The sequence below is a fragment of the Lynx rufus genome, unplaced genomic scaffold (genome assembly GCF_022079265.1).
Source record: "Lynx rufus isolate CCGP_SWC_20201006 ecotype Redwood Valley unplaced genomic scaffold, mLynRuf1.p SCAF_8, whole genome shotgun sequence".
NCBI classification, from domain to species: domain Eukaryota; kingdom Metazoa; phylum Chordata; class Mammalia; order Carnivora; family Felidae; genus Lynx; species Lynx rufus.
The window spans coordinates 50,043,875-50,066,074 of NW_025814896.1; the positions used below are offsets into that span (position 1 = coordinate 50,043,875).

Sequence of the window (22,200 nt, forward strand, 5' to 3'; positions counted from 1 at the left end):
TTGATCTTTTAGCTCTTTGTTTAGGTTTATTCCTAGGTATTTTATGGGTTTTGGTGCAATTGTGAATGGGATTAGTTTCTATTTCTCTTTCTATTGCTTCATTTTTGGTGTATAAAAATGCAACTGATTTCTGTACATTGATTTTATATCCTGTGACTTTGCTGAATTCATGTATCAGCTCTAGCAGTTTTTTGGTGAAGTCTTTTGGGTTTCACATGTAGAGTATAATGTCATCTGCAAAGAGTGAAACTTTGACTTCTTATTTGCCAATTTGGGTGCATTTTATTTCTTTTTGTTGTCTGATTGCCGAGGCTAGGACTTCCAACACTATGTTAAACAACACTGGTGAGAATGGGCATCCCTGTTGTATTCCTGATCTGAGGAGGAAAGCTCTCAGTTTTTCCCCATTGAGGATGATTGGTTTTACTATATCAGTCCTATATCCTGCCACTTTGCTGAATTCATTTATTAGTTCTAAAAGCTTTTTTGTGTATGAGTGTATTCCTTAGGATTTTCCATATATAAGATGATGTCATCTGCAAATAGAGGTAATTTTAATTCTTTTTTTCCAACCAAGTTTCCTTTTATTTCTTTTCCCTGTCTAATTACCCCAGCTAAAATCTCCAGTGCAATGTTGAATAGAAGTTGCAAGAGTTGGTACCCTTGTCTTGTTATTAATAATGGGTAAAAACATTTAGTTTTCCACCACTGCATATGATGTTAACTGTGTTTTTTTTATTGTGATAAAATACATATAACATATAATGCATCATACAACCATTTTTAAGTTTACTGTTCTGTGGCATTAAGTCCATTAGCGTTGTTCTGCAACCATCACAACCATCCATCTCCAGAACTTTTTCATCTTCCTACACTGAAACTTTGTCCACATTAATCTCTAACTCTCATTCTCTCCCACCTCCAGTCCCTGGTAACCACCATTTTATTTTTGTCTCTGTGAATGTGACTACTGTAGATATTTCGTATTAGAGGAAGTGGAATCATGTCCTTTTGTGTGTGGCTTATGTCATTTAGCATAATGTCTTCAAGGTCCATCCATGTTGTAGCATGTGTCAGTATTTTATTCCTTTTTCAGGTTGAGTAATATTCCATTTTATGGGTGTACTACATTTTGTTTATCCATTTATCCATTGATGGAAATTTTAGTTGCTTCCACCTTTTGGCTACTGTGAATAATGGGGCTATAAACATGGGTGTACAAATATTTTACTTTCAACTATTTTAGTTATATACCCAGAATTGGAATTGCTGGATTACATGGTAATTCTATTTTTAATTTTTTGAATAACTGCCATATTGCTCTCTGTAACAGCTGCATCATTTTACATTCCCACCAGCAGTGCAGAAGTGTTCCAGTTTCTCCACATTTTGTTAAGACTTGTTATTTTCAGGGTGTCTGGGGAGCTCAATCAGTTAAGTGTCCGACTCTTGATTTTGGCTGAGGTCATGATCTCACAGTTGTGAGATCAAGGGATATTGTTTCTTCCTCTCCCTCTGCCCCTCCCACTCTCCCACCCCCACTCTCATAAAAAAGGAAAAAAAGATTTGTTCTGTTCTGTTTTGTTTTGTTTTGCTAATAATAACCATCCTAATGAATGTAAAATGGTATCACATTGTGGTTTGGATTTGCATTCCCCTAATAATTAGTGATGTTGAGCATCTTTTCATGTGTTTACTCTTCATTTGTATACCTTTAGAGAAATGTCCACTCAAGTCTTTTGCCCATTTTAAAATCAGGTTTTTTGTTGTTGTTGTGAAGTTGTAGATATTTTTATATATTAGTCCCTTAACAAGTATATGATTTGCAAATATTTTCTCCCATTCTGTGGGTTTTTTTCACTCTGTCTTTGGTGTACAAGAGTTTTTAATTTTGATGTAGTCAATTTATTTTTTCTTTCTTTGCCTGTACTTTTGGTGTCATATCCAAAAAATCACTGTCTTATCCAGTGTCATGGAGCTTTTTTCTGTTTTCTTCTAAGAATTTTATTTTAGCTCTTACACTGTGGTCTTCGATCTATTTTGAGTTACATTTTATATATGTTGTAAAGTAAAGGTCCAACTTCATTTTTTTTTTGGCATGTGTAGATCCAGTTTTCTTTGCTTTTATTTTTTATAAACTTCTTAATGTTTTTTTTATTTGAGAGAGAGAGAGAGACAGACAGAGACAGAGTGCAAGCAGGGGAGGAGCTGAGAGAGGGAGACAGAATCTGAAGCAGGCTCCAGGCTCTGAGCCATCAGCACAGAGCCTGACGCAGGGCTCAAACCCACAGACAGTGAGATCATGACCTGAGCTGAAGAGTAGAAAGGAAAAGCAGTGAAGGAAAATAAGCAGAGCCTAAGTCACCTGTGGAACACAATCAGGCATACCAACATATGCAGAATGAGAGTCCCAGAAGGAGAGGAAAGAGAGAAAGGGAGAGAAAGAATAGTTGCAGAAATAATAGCTGAAAACTTTCCAAATCTTATAAAAGACATTACGCATTTAACAAGCTCAATAAACTCAGAAATCCACAGCAAGGCACCTTATAATCAAACTGTTGAAAGACAAAGACAAAAAGAGAATCTTGAAAGTAGCAAGAGGAAAGTGACTGTTTCCATACAACACCCAGTGCTCCTCCCAACAGGTGTCCTCCTCAATGCCCATCACCCACCCACCCCTCCCACCCACAGCCTCAGTTTATTCTCAGTTTTTAAGAGTCTCTTATGGTTTGAATAATTTCAATTGTCTCATCTTCCATTTAGTAATTCTTCTGTCTACCTGTTCAAATGTGCTATTGAAATTCTCTTGTGAATTTTTGATATGTTGTTGTATGGAAACCAATTTGACAATAAATTTCATATTTAAAAAAAAACCTCCACCCCAAACAAACAAACAAAACAAACAAACCTTCCTATAAAGAGAACCCCAGGCTTAAACCCAAAATTTAAAGAAACGAAAACAAAAAAACCACAATGCATTTTCACCCCCAAAAATATAATGGAAGGGAACATTTTTCAACTAATTTTACAAATCACGTTTTACTCTGATACCCAAACCAAAGACATAACAAGAAAAGAATACTATAGATCAATCTCTCTTATGAATATAAATGCAAACCTCTCAACAAAATACCAGCAAACCAAAGACACCAACACATAAAAAAGATTATGTAGCATGACCAAGTGTAATTCATTCAAGGAATGCAAGATTGGTTATATGAAAATCAGTCAGTGTCAAACACTGTATTAATAATTTAAAAAAGGACAAAATCACATGATTATCTCAGACACAAAAGCATTTGACCAAAATCCAACATGCTTCATGATAAGAACTAGGAATGAAGGGAACATTCTCAAACTATTAAAGGGTATCTATGAAATCCACAGCTATACTACCATAAAGACAAACAAACCAATAGAATAGAATAAAGAGCACAGAAGTAAGTCTGTATATATATGTTAAATGATTTTCAACAAAGGTGGCAAGATCATTTAGTGGGGAAAAGGGCTATAATTGAAGCAATCTGTGTGTGTTTATGTGTCTGTGATCCAAAAAGACCTTTCCTTCTCATTATGTAATTAATTGTGTAATGTTGCCTTATCTTGAGAGAGCATTAATAAATTAGCTTATAAAGGAACTCTTTTCCTGGTTGGCTTATAGAGCAGTTGGATCATTTTTAGCCCATTCCAGCAATCCTTGCCTTTTTATTGGAATGTTTAATCCATTTACATTCCAAATAATTACTGATAAGGTAGAATTTATGTCTTTCATTTTGCTATTTGTCTTCTACATTCTTACATCTTTTTGGTTCTTCTATTACTCCATGACTGCCTTCTCTATTTAAATATTTTCTAATATATCATTTTAATTCCCTTGCTGTTTATTTCTTTCTTTCTTTTTTCTTTTTTTTTTTTTTTGGATAATTTCTTAGTGATTGCCCTGGGGATTACAATGAACTTATTAACTTAAAATAATCTAGCTCTTTTCCTCCCTGGCTGCCTAAAGCTCGACCACCATCATGAATGACACAGTAACTATCCGGACCAGGAAGTTCATGACCAACCGACTACTTCAGCGGAAACAGATGGTCATCGATGTTCTTCACCCCTGAAAGGCAACAGTACCTAAGACAGAAATTCGGGAAAAACTAGCCAAAATGTACAAGACCACACCAGATGTCATCTTTGTATTTGGATTCAGAACCCATTTTGGAGGTGGCAAGACAACTGGCTTTGGCATGATTTATGATTCCTTGGATTATGCAAAGAAAAATGCACCCAAACATAGACTTGCACGACATGGCCTGTATGAGAAGAAAAAGACGTCAAGAAAACAGCGGAAGGAACGCAAGAACCAAATGAAGAAAGTCAGGGGAACTGCAAAAGCTAATGTTGGTGCTGGCAAAAAGTGAGCTGGAGATTGGACAACAGAAGGAGTAAAGATGCTTCAGGGACTATCTGGCGTTTGTGCAGATTTTTCATGAGAGGATTCATAAACTAAGAACTTTAAAAAAAAAAAACTTAAAATAATCTAGGCCCAGGGTGCCTGGGTGGTTCAGTCAGTTAAGCATATGACTCTTGATTTTGGCTCATGTCATGATCTCATCGTTCATGAGCTCAAGCACTGCATTGATCTCTGCACTGATAGCATGGAGCCTGCTTGGGATTCTGTCTCCTTCTCTCTCTGTCCCCTCCTCTGCTTGCTCTCTCTCTGTCTCTCAAAATGAATAAATAAAAATAAACAAAATTTTTGTAATAATCTAGTTCTAAGGCTAATAAATTTCAGTAATACACAAAGACTTTGCTCCAGTGTAGCTCTGTTCCCTGCTCCCTCTTTTGTCCTATTATTGTGAAACAAATGACATCTTTATATGTAAGGAGTTTATCAATACAATTTTATAATGATTGCTTTATACAGTTGTGGTTTTTTTAATATTTATTTATTTTTGAGAGAAAGAGACAGTGGGGGAGGGGCAGAGAGAGGGAGACACAGAATCCAGAGCAGACTCTGGCTCTGAGTTGTCAATACAGAGCCCGATGCAGGGCTCAAATTCACAAACTGTGAGATCATGACGTGAGCCCAAGTCAGAAGCTTAACTGAATGAGCCACCCAGGCACCCTTATACAGTTGTCTTTTAAATCATATATGAAAGGAAAATGCTTACAAACAAAAATACGGAATACTGTCTTTTATTTTAATCTATATATTTATCTTTTCAGTATTCTTTGGTTTTTCATGTGGATTCAGATTATTGTCTAGTGTCCTTATATTCAACTTGAAAAACTCTTTTTAGTATTTCTTGTATGGCAGGTCTACTAGTGACAAACTCCCTGGGTTTTTATCTGAAAATGTCTTAATTTCTCTTTCATTTTGAAGGGTATTTTTGTTGAATATAAATTTTGTGGATTTTTTTTCTTTTCAAACTCAGAAGACAGTGTCATTTTGGCCTCCATGGTTTCTGATTGAGAATCCATCCTAGGTAATGAATCACTTCTCTCTCACTGCTTTCAAGATTCTCTCTTTGTTTTTGGCTTTCAGCAGTTTGTTTATGGTGTGTCTTGGTGTAGATCTCTTTGATTCTACTTGGAATAGTTTAGCTTCCGAAATAGGCAGACTAATGTTTTCCATAAAACTTGGGAAGTTTATTACTATTGTTCCTTCAAATCTTCTTTGTGCCCCTTTACCTCCTTTCCTTCTAGGGATTTAATTATGTGTATGTTTGTATGGTTGATGGTGTCCCACAGGTCTCTTATACTCTGTCATTTGTCCATTTTTTTTTCTTTCCAATCCTCAGACTGATCATCTCAATTGATCTATCTTCAAATTTGCTGATTCTTGATTACATTAGTTCAAATCTGCTATTGAACTCTTCTAGTAATTTTTCACTTCAGAAATTGTCTTTTTCCAACTCTAGAATCTCTGGTTCTTTTAAAATAATTTCTATCTCTTTATTGATGTTCTTTATTTGGCAAGACATTGTTCTCCTACTTTCCTTTAATTCTTTAGACATATTTTCATTTGAACAATAGCTGGTTTAAAGTGTTTGTCTAGTAAATCCAACATCTTGGCTTCCTGAAGGATAATTTCTACTACTACTACTACTACTACTACTACTACTACTACTACGTTTTTCCTGTGAATTTGTCACCCTTTCCTATTTCTTTGCATATCTCATTCTTTTTCATTGAAAACTGGACATTTTAGGTAATATATTGTAGCAATTCTGGACACTTATTCCAAGGCTATAATCACTTATTTGCTTACTGATTTGTCTGGAAGTTTTCACTGTCTCTTTCCCCTCATATAAACAACCTTTTATTTCACTCCTCAGAGAGCACAATGTTCGACACTTTCACAGTCACTTTGACCCTTCCTCTGTCCAGGGATGACAATGGTCCTAGTTGGACTTGCTTTGACTTCTCTTTCTCTGAGGAAAGAAATGTTTCCTTTATGTTTCTAGATCATCTGTCTCTACCGATATTGTATCCAGATTTAACTTCCACTAATTGCTAGCTGATTGTTCTGTTGTTTCTGACAACATTCTGGGGCATAAATTGCTCTATAATCTGATCCAGTAAAATTTGGGGCCCTTTAAAGGATTAAAGTAGGTTTTGAATCAGTGTTTGAGGCTTGCTCTGACTCCAGTGGGGATCTTCCTAGCTACCTCTTTCCCTGGTTCTATTGAAAGCATAACTGGCCCACCATTTCCCTTGTTGCTACCAGTCTCCTCTTAATTGCTAACCACCAAAATCTCCACTGCTTTTTAAAATTTTTTTAATGTTTATTTATTTTTGAGGTGGGGGCAGAGAGAGAGGGAGACAGAGGATCTGAAGCAGGGTCTTCGGTGTCAGTGAAGAGTACAGGGCTCAATCCATTGCTTTTGAGACTATGATTAGGCTTGAACTTCCCCACGTTCTATTCCATGTAAAGTCAGTCCTCTTGAGGAGAACTACAAAGTCTTTGTTATTCTTATGACCTGTCTCTCTTCCTCACAGAACCTCTGCACCACTGCCTTGTTTCTGGAGGTAGGGACAATCATCCCCCCGCCCTTCTCTTAGAATGATGCTCCTGCTTTACTAGAATGACACTAGAGCAGGGATATAGCCCTCAGCTTTCTGAGGTTTTCTCAGCCTGCTTTTTCTGGAATGGAAAGTCTAGCTTATGAATGAGCTGGGGCAAGGGCAACCAGGACCCATTATTCCTGGCCTGCCATACCTGGGGTATAACCTGTGCCCTACGTGTGGGTGCGCCTAGGTGGAAGAGGGTAGCCACAGACCTCTTGGCTACTCTTATCTGAAATAGAGCTTCTGCAACATGGAGCTGGAGGGAGATGAGAAATGTTAGTAGTCTTTCCCTCCTGGGGTGAATGTGTAACCCAAGATTGAGAACTGAGGAGAGGAGTCCATTTTCTTGATTATACCCACCTAAAATAGAGCTTCATGGAGGGAGAGGAGACGGATCATGATCATGCCTCAGTGCCACAGACACTCGCTGTTCTTACCCAGAGTTAGTAGAATTTCTTGAATAAGTGTTTTTCCATATGCTGTATGCCCTTAGAATTTTCAGACTTAAAGTGGCTATTACTTTTAAATATTTTTTTTACCAGTTTTGCTTGTTTTGCTTGGGAAAGGGTCTGCAGTGCTCATTACACCACCATTTCAGAAATGCTACTACTGTGTGCACTGAGTTTTAGGATGGTTTGTTACATAGCACTGTGGCAATAGCTAACTAGTACAACAAGGCTTTTTCTCCTAAAATAACACCTAACATTTGTTGTTTACTCTGTGCTACCCAATGGTTAGATATTATTTTTAATCTTCATTTTACATAAGAGTGATAGGCAGTAATTTCTCTGACATTGGACATAGCAATTTTTTTCTAGATAGGTCTCCTGAGACAAGAGAAACAAAAGCAAAAATAAACTATTGAGACTATATCAAAATAAAAGCCTTCTTCACAGCAAAGGAAACAACCAACAAAACTAAAAGACAAGCTACTGAACGGGAGAACATATTTGCAAATAGCATATTCAGGAAAAGGTTAGTATCCAAAATATATAAAAAACTTATACATCTCAACATAAACACACCAAAAAAACCCCCAAATAATCCAATTTAAAAGTGGACAGAAGACATGAACAGAGATTTCTCCAAAGAAGACATACAGATGACCAAGAAGACACATTTAAAAAATGCTCAACATCACTCATCAGGGAAATACATATCAAAACTACAATGAGGTATCACCTCACACCTGTCAGAATGACTAAAATCAACAACACAAGAAACAATGGGTATTGGTGAGGATATGGAAAGAAAGGAGTCCTCGTGCACTGTTGGTGGGAAGGCAAACTGGTGCACCTACTCTGAAAAACAGTATGGAGATTCCTCAAAAAGTTAAAAATAGAACTACCCTATGATCCAGTAATTGCACTACTGGATATTTACCCAAAAAAATACAGAAACATTAATTCAAAGAGATACATGCACCCTTATGTTTGTAGCAGCATTATTTATAACACCTAATTGTAGAAGCAGCCCAACTGTCCATTAATAGTGGGATGGATAAAAAAAAGGTCATGTGTACACACACACACACACACACACACACACACACACAGGAATATTATTCAACCATGAAAAGAATGAAATCTTGCCTTTTGCAACAATATAGATGGATCTAGAGAGTATAATACTAAGCAAAATAAGCCAGAGTAAGACAAATACTATATGATTTAATTAATATGTGGAATTTAAGAAACAAAACAAATGAACAAAAGAAAAAAAATAGAGAGACCAACCAAAAAACACTGTTTTTAATATTTTTAAAAAAATTTTTAACGTTTATTTATTTTAGAGAGCATGAACAAGGGAGGGCAGAGAGAGGGAGATACAGAATCTGAAGCTGGCTCCTGGCTCTGTGCTGTCAGCACAGAGCCCAATGCAGGGCTCAAACCTGTGAACTGTGAGATCATGACCTGATCTGAAATCAGATGCTTGACTGACTGAGCCACCCAGGCACCCCAAAATCAGACTCTTAACCATAGAGAACAAACAGATGGTTACTGGAGGGGAAGTGGGTAGAGTGATAGGTGAAATAGGCAAAGGGAATTAAGAGTACACTTACTTGAGGAACACTGAGTAATATGTGGAACTGTTGAATCATTATATTGTATACCTGAAACTAATATAATGTTGTGTGTTATCTACACTGGAATTTAAATTTTTCAAGAATAAAAATAAATTTTAAAAATAAAATTAAAAAAGAGTGAAGCTCAGGGAATTTGAGGAAATTCAGGAAATTTTTCCATCTGAGTTTCCTCTTTATAACTGAGGATACAATGTTTATCCCTGATTCCATTGGGAGAGGGGGAGAAAGTAGACTAGATTGTCTCTGAACTCCCTTTCTGCTCTAATGCCCTAAGATATTAACTAAGAACCAGGTTTCCAGTACCCTCATAAATAGCCTCCAAATCCCACCTTTCTGATATCAACTATAGTTAACTCCAAATGTCCTGTCTGGTCTCTGTGCCTGAGGGCTCTTCCGGAGCCTGCATGTACAGCAGGCCAGATATGCAGAGAAATTAAATCTTGGCAAATGACTGACAGAAGCTGATGTATACCCCAGTTCCCTCCTGCTTTAGACTTTGGTTCCCAAAGGGACCCAAACTAAGACTGAGAATCTGGAAATATTACTGTGGAGCAGAGGAAATTTGACTGAGTGAAAGTTGGAGCTCTGCCAGGTATGGAGAAGGAGTGCATGGCAAAGTCTATGTTATAAGGACACAGTTGGGTCAGCAATGGGGAATCAAGACAGTGATGACCAAGAGCCTTTCAAGAGTTTGGGGCACCGGGGTGGCTCAGTCAGTTAAGTGTCCAACTTTGGCTCAGGTCATGATCTTGTGGTTCATGGGTTTGAGTCCCACATCAGGCTCTGTGCTGACAGCTCAGAGCCTGAAGCCTGTTGCAGATTCTGGGTCTCCCTGTCTCTCTAAAAAATGAATAAACATTAAAGAAAGTTAAGAGCCTTTCAAGGGTCATAAAGGGCTTGAGAGAAGACAGGTCAAAAGAATTGGAGGGAAGGACAAAGGATCGGGAGTAGGTCTGCTCAGATAAAGCCTTGAAACCTGGGAGTCTCTAGCCCTAGATGAGCTTGGACACTAACAAACAGGGATGTATTTGTGAAGCAGGTATGTAGCTCTTGTTCACATGGCATTCCAAAATATAGATCAACTCTTTTTGTCCATGACTCAATTATAACAACTCTTTCACTATGCTTCTACAATGTAAGTGATGGATATAGCCAAGAAATCAAGATTGGGGGAACATCATGACCTCCCAACAACTACAAGGAACTTACCCTCAGAATGAGGATTTGGAGTGATAATCTCAAGCCGGTCCAGCTCTGACACTCCAGAGGACAGCCAGGTCAGCACAAGCCATCCTCAGGCCACCGTTAACAAAATTATCCAGAGTAATGCACCAAGCCCCAAGCCAGACATACTGATAAAGAAGCTTAGCCCATTCCACTCCACCTTTCTGTCCATCCTCATATTCTCTGCCCTCCAGTGGTTCTCCACAGGCCAAGCACATCAAGTCTTCTAGCCCCAACAAGTTACTTTTGGTTTGGCAGCTAAAAGTGTTTGCTTTGGAGCCAGAATGTCTGGGTTGGGATCCTGGCTTATTAGTATGATTTTTGGCAAGGTATCTACATCATTGTGCCTCAGTTTGCTCATCTATAGAATGAAGATAATAATCATTTTCTGAAGAATTAATTTGAAGGGTGTATGTAACAAAGTGAAGAAACCTAGCAGATACTATCTCAACCAAGTGAGTAAAGTTAACATCACCAATAATGAGCTATCAGGGCTCTGAGATGCGCTGAGAACACATCACTTTTGTGGTAAATCACTTCTGCCCAAAATACATAACCTGAATTGAATCATGAAGACACATCAGACCAACCCAAACTGAGATACATTCTACAAAGTAACTGGTGCATGTTCTTCAAAAATGACAAGGTCATGAAATACAAGGAAAGGCTGAGGGTCTATTCTAGATTGAAAAAGACTGGCAGAGACAACTAAATTCAGTACATGATCCAGAATTATATTCTGGACCACAAAGGAAGAAAGATAAAGGAAAGAATTTTTTGTTGTGTTGTGTTTTTGCTACAAAAGACACTTTTGGTACAATCAGTGAAACTTGGTCTGTGTGGGTTCCATGATAGTACTGCATTAGTGTTAAGTTTCTAATTTTGATGAGTGCACTGGATATGTAGGAGAGTGCCTTAGGAAGAACCTTAGTAAGAATACTAATTATAGCATTTAAGTTAAGCAATTAGTCTGCTCCATACAGTCTATTATATATAGTTTTGTTGCTTAACTGTTTAGCAGACAGATGTTTGATCCTTGAGGGTGTTACATATTTGTAACAATCCTAAGATCTAATATATTGGCATACAAATTTGTTTACCCAGCAGACACAAATTGAGATTTTAATCTGAATTTGCCAGCCACTGGGCCAAGCATGGGAATGCAAAGAGATGAGTCCCAGGTCCTCAGAGTGTGTCTGTTCTAGTGGGAGAGGCTGAAGGTCACCTTAAGGGAAAAAGCAAGAGGATGCAGGGTACTGATTGGTGAGACAAGAAGAATAATAGGAATTAAAAGGAGGGAAAGGAATGTGTATAGAATAAAGATAGAAATGAAAGGAAGACATAGTAAGATCAAAAAGGCCTTGTTTAAAATTACCTTTTGTGTGTTTTCTATGAGGTGAGTTTGGGCTTGCCTTATAGGTAAAGCCTTTATAAGGTAAAAAGACAAGAGGTGGCATGTGTTCAAGGATAGATAGTGTATCATCATTTATAATTATTTTAGAGAGAGTGTGTGTTTGTGTGAGTGAGGGAGAGAAACAGAGGGAGAAAGATAGAAAGAGAGAGAGAATCTTAAGCAGGCTCCATGCTCAGCACAGAGCCCCATGCAGGGCTCAGTCCCATGACCCTGGGATCACGACCTGAGCTGAAATCAAGAGTTGGACTCTCAACTGACTGTGCCACCCAGGTGCCCTTCCAGGGTATACTGTTAAATGAAAAATGTATATACAATAATGTGCATAGAATGCAATCTTTGATGAGAGTAGGGGTTTTATTAAAGGAAATGTATACACTTCTTTCCTTACATTTCCTAGAACTTCACTAGAAGGGAGTAGGAGAAATAGGGGAGTCATTGTCACCAGGACAGAGGGGAAGCATAGCTGTGGGCCTGAGGCAAGGACCACATGTAGGAAAAGGAGTCAATTAATTTTTTTAAAGCAAGGGAAAATCTAAAGCATGGAGAAAGTAAGGGTGCTTTCATTGTTACTTTAACACCTCAGATTATAAGTACTGTGTGGGTTTAAATCATTTGAGGCTAACAATTTTGAGGGAGGAAACGTGCACATGCATGATCTTGGAAGGCTTGTAGGGGAGTCTGGAGTGGCTCTAAAATTGTGTTTTTCTCAACAAACTAAAGTCCCGTGTCAGATTTTACACTCAATTTTTATAATAGATTTAAAATTCAACCAAGCCCTCATTTATTAAAATTGGGTAGCCATTTACCTACACACATGCACAGACACACATGCTCAGGAGACCTGTTGTGCAGAGGATAACCATGTGAAACTGCTGTTCAATTTTTGGAAAGATCCCCCAACACACACACAACCCACTCCTACTCTCACCCTCCACTCTGCCTCCATCTTCTGGTAATATACTGCCACCTAATGTCCCATAAACAAACTGACACATCCTCAGAAATGTGAATTCAGAAATAATGGAATATATAAGGTTAAGGATGATGCATGTTACTATGATTGAAAAATACATTAGAAACAAGTCTATATATACGCATGGATGCTTTTGTATATATAAAATACCTCTAGGGAATATAAACAAGCTGTAAACCAGGAAGGGGAACTGGGAAGCTGAGAAAATTATTGCTGTACATAATTTTGTACCTTTAAAATTTTAAGCCATAATAATGTATTGTCAATTGAAAATAATTAAGCAGTTTGAAAAGAAAAAAAAATCTGTTTATTAAATTTTGCTAGTATGTTAACTAGGAGGGCATCTTTTCTTCATTCATTGGTTCATATATTTAACAAATACTTAGTAAATGTATACTGTATGCTGGGCACTGTCTGGAGGAACAAAGGTGAAGAAAACAGATACATTCCTGGCCTACTGGAATGTAGATGCTGCTGAGAGGATGGCCTTAGACAGCACATGTTGAGCATAGCAGTGCCCATGAACGTGGGTCCTAGGATGACAGATGGTAGGGAGCAGGGCTCCCAGCCCTGCATCACTAGGATGGCAAACAATCATCTTCTATTCTCTTTAGACCTATGGTGGGATCTCATTTCAGCACTTCAGCTTACCAATATCACAAGTGTGATATAGTGGGTATTTTATTCACTCAACATCTGAAACACACACATTTTCCTCAAATACCCTTCTCAAATACAACTTAAAATTAGTAGATGCAAAGCTACTCTCAATAATTTTCAAAGAATGGATATTATAGAGATTACATCCCCAGGCTACAATGCAATCAGGTGAGAATTTACTAAGTAAAAGGTTAATTTTAGAAATTAATTCAAAAAATTTAAAACATATTTTTTTAATTTTTTAATGTTTATTTTTAAGAGAGAGAGAGACAGAGAGTGAGCAGGGGAGGGGCAGAGAGAGAGGGAGACACAGAATTCAAAGCAGGCTCCAGGCTCCGAGCTGTCAGCACAGAGCCCAATGTGGGGCTCGAACACACAGACCACGAGATCATGAACTAAGCCGAAGTCAGATGCTTAACCGAGCTACCTAGTCACTCCTAAAAACATATTTCTAAATAACTCATGGGACAGAGAGATTTTGTAATGGAATTTAGAAAATTTTTCAAGCCAACAATTATAAAAAGACAATATAGCAAGATTTGTAGGATAGAGCTAATGTGGTACTTGAAAATTTAAAGCTTTAAATACGTTACGAAAGAAGGCTAAACAGTAATGAGATGATTAATTAGAAAAAGGGAAAAACTGAATATACTCAAAGAAAGTAGGAAGACAGATAAAATAAAGATGAGAGAAATTTTAAAATATCACACAGATATAATGGAGTTGTTTAACAAAGCTAGAAGTTAGTTCTTGCAGGGAAAATGTAACCAAATATTTAAATTTCTGGAATGTTGATCAAGAAAAGAAACAGGACAAAAAGAAGTAATATTATTAGTGCAAGAGAGATTATAACTACAAATGCTAAGGAGATAAGATATGAGCAATGTTATGCCAATAAAGTTGAAAACTTAGGTGAAATGGGAAAATTTTTCACCAGAAATATACCAAAATTGCCTGAAAAATAAATAGAACACTTGAATGATTAGAAATGGAATCAGCAGTTTAAAATGTTTCACGTAGAAAACAGGCATATTCTCTCAAATGTGCAAGGAATAGAAAATTCAAAACAACACAAACTCTCTTAGGAGGTTGTTGTTGTTGTTGTTTAATTTTCAATTCCCTTTGTAAGGCAATATAACCATGACCATATATCCAAATAAGTACAATGTATGAAAGAAAATTAGAAGCTAACCTCTTTCATGAACATAGAAACAAAGAGCCTAAAGCCCATATTAGCAAATCAAATCCAACAATGTATAAAAAAAAAACAAAAAAACAAAAAAAACCATACTTTCTATTGGGAATCAGGAATGATTCAACATTAGAATTTGGGGCACCTGGGTGGCTTAGTCCATTGGGTGTCCAACTTCAGCTGAGGTCATGATTTTGCAGTTTGTGAGTTTGAGCCCCATATCAGGCTTGCTGCTGTCAGCCTGTCAGCACAGAGTCCACTTTGGATTCTCTCTGCCCCTCCCCTGCTTGTGCTCTCCCAAAAATGTACTAAATACTTTTTTAAAAAGAATTTAATTTATCACATTTACAAAATAATGGAGAAAACTCATATGATTGCCTCAATAGATTAATAAAATGCACAAAATAAAATTGACATCCACTATGATTTTTTTAACTCTTAAACTAAACTAAAAGTCCTTAAAAGGAAGTTTTCTTAATCTGACAAAGGGCATCTTCATATTTAATGATTAAAAAGTTAAGCCACTTGAGGAATTAAACAGGACAATCATCCACACAAGTCTGTCTCTTCTCTTGATAGTTAACCCAGTCACCCAGAACTTTACCTATGCTTCTTATACCTGCACTTCTTGGTGCCCCAATTAGATTTTCATTATGGTACAGGTGGCCTCTGTTGAGCATATATCAGGAAGTCAAAGGAGATCTTGTGATGACCAACATGGCAGGTAGAAATAAAAAGTCCACCTCCTCTAGTTAAGGATAAGGTTTCCTTCACATCTTCTATGTGTGTACTAGATTTTGGAAAATGGAAGACTAGCCATGAGTGCAGAGGATCTGACTTTTCTGGAGAGTTAAAGAAAAAGAATTTGGATGAGAAAGTAATTTGTGGTTATATTCTTCAAGGAATCATAAGTGACTAAGATATTTTACTTGGTATTATTATCAAAATGACCTATGAGCAATGGGTGTCTTAGAACAACCCACCCCATAGGGGTGCCTAGGTGGCTCTCTCGGTTAAGCATCCAACTTCAGGTCATGATCTTGTGGTTTGTGAGTTCAAGCCCCGTGTTGGGCTCTGTGCTCAGAGCCTGGAGCCTGCCTTGGATTCTGTGTCTCCTCCTCTCTCTGCCGCTCCCATGCTCATGCTCTGTCTCCCAATAATAAACATTAAAATTTCTTTTTTAAAAAAAAGAACAAACCACCCCATAAAAATAAATCCTGAGAAAGGAGTGTAGTTTACTCGGGAGGTGACCTCAGGGAACACCAGTAGAGTGGGAAAGTTAGACAGGGATAGGAAGAAAGCCAATATGGGTCACTACTTTGCACAACTGGGGCTCGATTCCACTGTAGAACATGCCAGAGTATTGTCCCACTTGAGGGGCAAGGAAGGGAGTGGCAATGGATCTAAGATATTCACACCTGTCATTGGCTGAGGGGTAACATTAGCTCCCTAGCACTTCCAGTTGTTGTGCATGCTTGGGCCAAAAGAAAGCTGTTATGGGGAGAATCACTGGTGCTTCCAGTAGGAAGGATATGGGTAAGGGATACTGTGGTACCATCTACTATCAGGACACTATGGAGTCCATGTTATACTGTTTTGTGTAACACAGATTTGCAGATGTCCTCCTGGATTGATGTGAGTAGATGGACAAATATGAACAGGCAGCTGCACAAAATAGTGGGCATCCTCCACTCTGTCCTTAGTCACATTGGGTAAACTGAGGGAATTTAATCATTCATCTACCTCTTCTAAAATATTCACCTCCCAAAAGCAGGGCTTTTGGTGACAATGTTTGCTACACCTCCCTGCTGTCAGAGCACTTGTACACATTTTCTGCCACAGCCCATATCATAGTTATCTGTCCCATTTCCTGCATGTCCACAATAGGTGTCGATTGGCTTCCATCATTTTCCACCTGCAGGACTGAGCTGCTTCTTCCGGGATCACCAGTGAAAGCTGAAGAAACACTATAATTAATCTATGCATTTCTTCAACAAATATTTACTGAGCATTGCCTTGGTTTGGGTTTCCTCAAAGATAGTCTGAGACAAAAGCTTAGGTGTAAGAAGTTTATTTGGGAAAGGGCACCAAGGCAGAAGGAAAAGTCAACCCAAGGGGTTGGGCATGACTGAGCTAGTTACCACCATGGGCAACTAAAGCTCAATACAGCCCCTATGAAGCATGGAAGGCTGAGGCATTCAACCCCAATAAGTTATAGGTTAACTTCCTTCAAGTTCCAGGCTGTGCCAGCTCCAGATAAAGTTCTAAGGTAAGCTCTAAAGAGGACAGCAAAGAGCTAACTGAGGTGGCAGCATTCGTGGGAACTCTCCACCACCATTGGAGAACGGAAGTCAGAAGTGGGCTGAGGAGATAAAGTGACAATGTTTGCTATAGGAACCTACCACCTGTCAGACAGAATGCTAGGTGCTGGCCATGCAACAACCATCAGGACAAATCACTTCCTTGTTTTCGTGTAACTTACCTTTCAGTATGGTGTACAAACCAACAATTAAATAATGATGGGTTTGAAAAATACTATGAAGTAAATAATGGAAAGAGGGGAAAAACAGAACTACTCTAGATTTATATTCCAAACAATTATTTGTTTGGAAGAGGTGACATTTGAGCTGAGTCTAAAGGATAAGAAAGAATCTATGTATCAGTCCATTCGGGCTGCTGTAACAAAAACGCCATAAACTGTGTGGCTTATAAATAGCAAACATGTATTTCTCACAGTTCTAGGGTCTTGGAGGTCTAAGATCAAGGTGCTGGCAGATTTGGTGTCTGATAAGGGCTGGTTTTATCAGAGGGCTAGCTTCTCATTGTAATCACACATGACAGAACGGGCAAGGGATCTCTCCAGCACCTCTTTTACAAGAGTACTAATCACATTCATCTCCAAAAGGCCTCACGCACTAATACATCACCTTAAAGGTTATGATATGAACACATGAATTTTGGGGGTACACAAACATTCAAACCATACCAGTTTACTAAGGAAAGACCTAGGGGAAGAGCTTTCCAAGCAGTGAACAGCATATGCAAACACCCATGTCAGTAAAATTGACAAATTCTAGAAATTCTAAGAATGAAATATGGTGAAGGTAATGTTATGAGTGAGGTGGACAGAAGAAAGGTCATCACATTTCCATGAGTAGACATTTCAAAATATTAAAATAAATTCAAATGGAAACTGTGAGATAGAATTTTATAACAGTTGGATTGGCAAAGATCCAAAGGTTTGTAAAGACTCCACTGGGGAAAACATGGGGAAACCTACACTCCTATACATAACTGTGGGTGTATCAGTTAGTTTAAAATGGCTAAGGAGCAATTTAGCCACATGTATCTAATATTTAAAAGAAAAGGGGGTGAGGGACACATCCTTTACGATAGCAATTCTTCTAAGAATTTTTCCTAAAGATACACTCACACATGCACACAAAAAGTCTCAGGACTCTATAGCATTATTCAAAATAGCAAGTGTCTGGAACAAGGGACCATATGGGCTAACTGCTATATAAACAACCAAGTCTCAGTGGTTTGACTGGTGAAGAAGGGCAACGTGCAACCAGGTGCTCACAATGATGACATGCCCTGTACCCAGTCCTAGTATATGCACATGGTCCCTACACACTGTCTGGTTAGCACCCACTCATTCTCAAAAGTGCCACCTCTTGACCACAGACTTAGGAGCACCATGTGCTTCAGGAGCCCATTAACAGCCCTCCCCGGGTCTCCCCCAACCAACATCATGATGGAATGGGTTTCTGGGCCAGGCCCAGAAGGGGCACACACACAGCTCATTGGCCATACACTGGCACTTGGGCAGCCCAGCCACAAGGGAAGATGGGAAGGTGGCTCCAGCTCTGGCGGGAACACACTGGGACCCACAGAGGGGACATGTGGGCAGCCCCTACCACAATTATCCTTAAGTACACTGGGGGCCTCTGTAGATGACTAACCCAAGTCAGGAGCTGGCAATCTTGGTGACTTCTAGGAAGAGTTAAGAAAATGGGGGGCACCTCTGGGACGCAGCAAAGGCAGTCATAAGAGGGAAGTATATAACAATCTAGGCCTTCCTAAAGAAGAAAGAAAGGTCTCAGATACACAACCTAACCTTACACCTTAAAAAGCTGGAAAAAGAACAGCAAATAAAGCCCAAAACCAGCAGAAGACAGGAAATAATAAAGATTAGAGCAGAAATCAATGCTATCAAAACCAAAAACAAACAAACAAACAAACAAACAAACAAAAATAACAGTAGAACAGATCAATGAAACCAGAAGCTGGTTCTTTGAAAGATTTAACAAAATTGGTAAACCACTAGCGAGTTTGATCAAAAAGAAAAAGGAAAGGACCCAAATAAATAAAATCAAGAATGAAGGAGGAGAGCTCACAACCAACACAGCAGAAATAAAAACAATAATAAGACAATATTATGAGCAATTATACGCCAATAAAATGGGCAATCTAGAAGAAATGGACAAATTCCTAGAAACATATAAACTACCAAAATGGAAACAGGAAGAAATAGAAAATTTGAAGACCTATAACCAGTAAAGAAATCCAATTAGTAATTAAAAATCTGCCAAAAAACAAGAGTCCAGGGCAGATGACTTTCCAGGGAAATTCTACCAAACATTTAAGGAAGAGTTAACACCTATTTTCTTGAAGGTGTTCCAAAAAATAGAAATGGAAGGAAAATTTCCAAACTCTATGAAGCCAGCATTACCTTGATTCCAAAACCAGACAAAGACCCCACTAAAAAGAAGAACTATAGACCAATTTCCCTGATGAACATGGATGCAAAAATCCTCAACAAGATATTAGCCAACAGGATCCAACAATACATTAAAAAAATTATTCACCACGACCAAGTGGGATTTATACCTGGGATGCAGGGCTGGTTCAATATCCACAAAACAATCAATGTGATTCATCACATCAATAAAGGAAAGAACAAGAACCACATGATCCTCTCAATAGATACAGAGAAAGCATTTGACAAAATACAGCATCCTTTCTTGATAAAAACCCTTAAGAAAGTAGGGATAGAAGGATCATATCTCAAGACCATATCTTTCATATATGAAAGACCCAATGCCAATATCATCCTCAATGGGGAAAAACTGAGAGCTTTCTCCCTAAGGTCAGGAACAAGACAGGGATGTCTACTCTCGCCACTGTTATTCAACATAATATTGAAAGTCTTAGCCTCAGCAGAGAACACAAAGAAATAAAAAACATCCAAATCGGTCAGGAGGAGGTCAAATTTTCACTCTTCACAGGTGACATGATATTCTATATGGTATCTACCCAAAAGATTCCACCAAAAAACTGCTAGAACTGATCCATCAATTCAGCAAAGTGGCAGGATATAAAATCAGTGCACAGAAATCGGTTGCATTCCTATACACCAATAATGAAGCAACAGAAAGCGAAATCAAGGAATAGATCCCATTTACAATTGTACCCAAAACCATAAAATACCTACGAATAAATCTAACCAAAGAGGTGAAAATCTAGAGAAAACTATACAAACTTATGAAAGAAATTGAAGAAGACACAAAAAAATGGAAAAATATTCCATGCTCCTGGATAGGAAGAACACATATTGTTAAAATGTTGGTACTACCCAAAACAATCTACATATTCAATGCAATCCCTAACAAAATAACACCAGCATTCTTCACAGAGCTAGAACAAACAATCCTAAAATGTGTATAGAGCCATAAAAGACCCTGAATAGCCAAAGCAATCTTGAAAAAGAAAACCAAAGCAGGAGATCACAATCCCGGACTTCAAGCAGGAGACATCACGATCCCAGACTTCAAGCTGTATTACAAAGCTGTAATCATCAAGGCAGTATGGTACTGGCACAAAAACAGACACTCAGATCCATGGAACAGAATAGAAAACCCAGAAATGGACCCACAAACATAAGGGCAACTAATCTTTGACAAAGCAGGAAAGAATATCCAATGGAATAAAGACAGTCTCTTCAGCAAGTGGTGCTGGAGAAACTGGACAGCGACATACAGAAAAATGAACCTGGACCACTTTCTTACACCGTACACAAAAATAAACTCAAAATGGATGAAAGACCTAAATGTAAGATAAGAAGCCATCAAAATCCTCGAGGAGAAAACAGGCAAAAACCTTTTGGACCTCGGTCACAGCAACTTCAGAGGCAAGGGAAACAAAAGCAAAAATGAACTATTGGGACCTCATCAAAATAAAAAGCTTCTGCACAGCTAAGGAAACAATTAGCAAAACTAAAAGGCACTCGACGGAATGGGAGAAGATATTTGCAAAGGACATATCAGATAAAGGGTTAGTATCCAAAATGTATAAAGAACTTATCAAACTCAACACCCCAAAAACAAATAATCCAGTGAAGAAATGGGCAAAAGACATGGATAGACACCTCTTCAAAGACATCCAGATGGCCAACTGACACATGAAAAAATGCTGAAAATCACTCATCATGAGGGAAATGCAAATCAAAACCACAGTGAGATACCGCCTCACACCTGTCAGAATGGCTAACATTAACAACTTAGACAACAACAGATGTTGGCAAGAGAAAGGATCTCTTTTGCACTGCTGGTGGGAATGCAAACTGGTGCAGCCACTCTGGAACACAGTATGGAAGTTCGTCAAAAAACTAAAAATACAACTACCCTAGGACCCAGCAATTGCACTAGTAGGTATTTATCCAAGGGATACAGGTATGCTGTTTTGAAGGGGCACATGCACCCCAACGTTTATAGCAGCACTGTCAACAATAGCCAAAGTATGGAAAGAGCCCAAATGTCCATTGATGGATGAATGGATAAAGATGTGGAATGTGTGTGTGTGTGTGTCTCACACACAATGGAGTATTACTCAGCAATCAAAAAGAATGAAATCTTGCCATTTGCAACTATATGGATGGAACTAGAGGGTATTATGCTAAGTGAAATTAGTCAGAGAAAGACAAAAATCATATGACTTCACTCAGAAGAGGACTTTAAGATACAAAACAGATGAACATAAGGGAAGCAAAAATAATATAAAAACAGGGAGGGGGACAAAAACATAAGAGACTCTTAAATATGGGGAACAAGCAGGGTTACTGGAGGGGTTGTGGGAGGGGGGGATGGGCTAAATGGGTAGGGGGCACTAAGGAATCTACTCCTGAAATCATTGTTGCACTATATGCTAACTAACTTGGATGTAAATTTTTTAAAAATAAATTAATTAAATAAAAATAAAATGCTTAGAACAAAAAAGAAAGAAAATGGGGGGCAAGAATAGGAGATTTATCGTGCTGTCTATTCTGTTGCATTTTCCATCACATATTACCTTAAAAAAAAGAGAGGGGACTTTAGCTATGAAAGGACCCAAAGAAAATTCAAAACTTCCACGGGCTAGTTAAGGTCAAGGTTGTGAGGTTGTGGTGGTAATTCTTTGGCCAGCACCATGGCCGGCTCTACCGCACAGAGGAAACCCTACAAGACAGGGCAGGAGCCGAATACGGCCCGTGAAGGACGCACTTGGGTGGTGGAGGCCAGACAGGCTGAGACCTCATTCAAGCCCAA

At 38.3% G+C, this 22,200-nt stretch overlaps 1 pseudogene; it reads left to right on the forward strand.

Annotated features, from left to right (window-relative positions):
• Positions 1–3,997: 3,997 nt before the first annotated feature.
• On the forward strand, positions 3,998–4,441 carry LOC124503414 (40S ribosomal protein S24-like; annotated as a pseudogene).
• Positions 4,442–22,200: the final 17,759 nt, after the last annotated feature.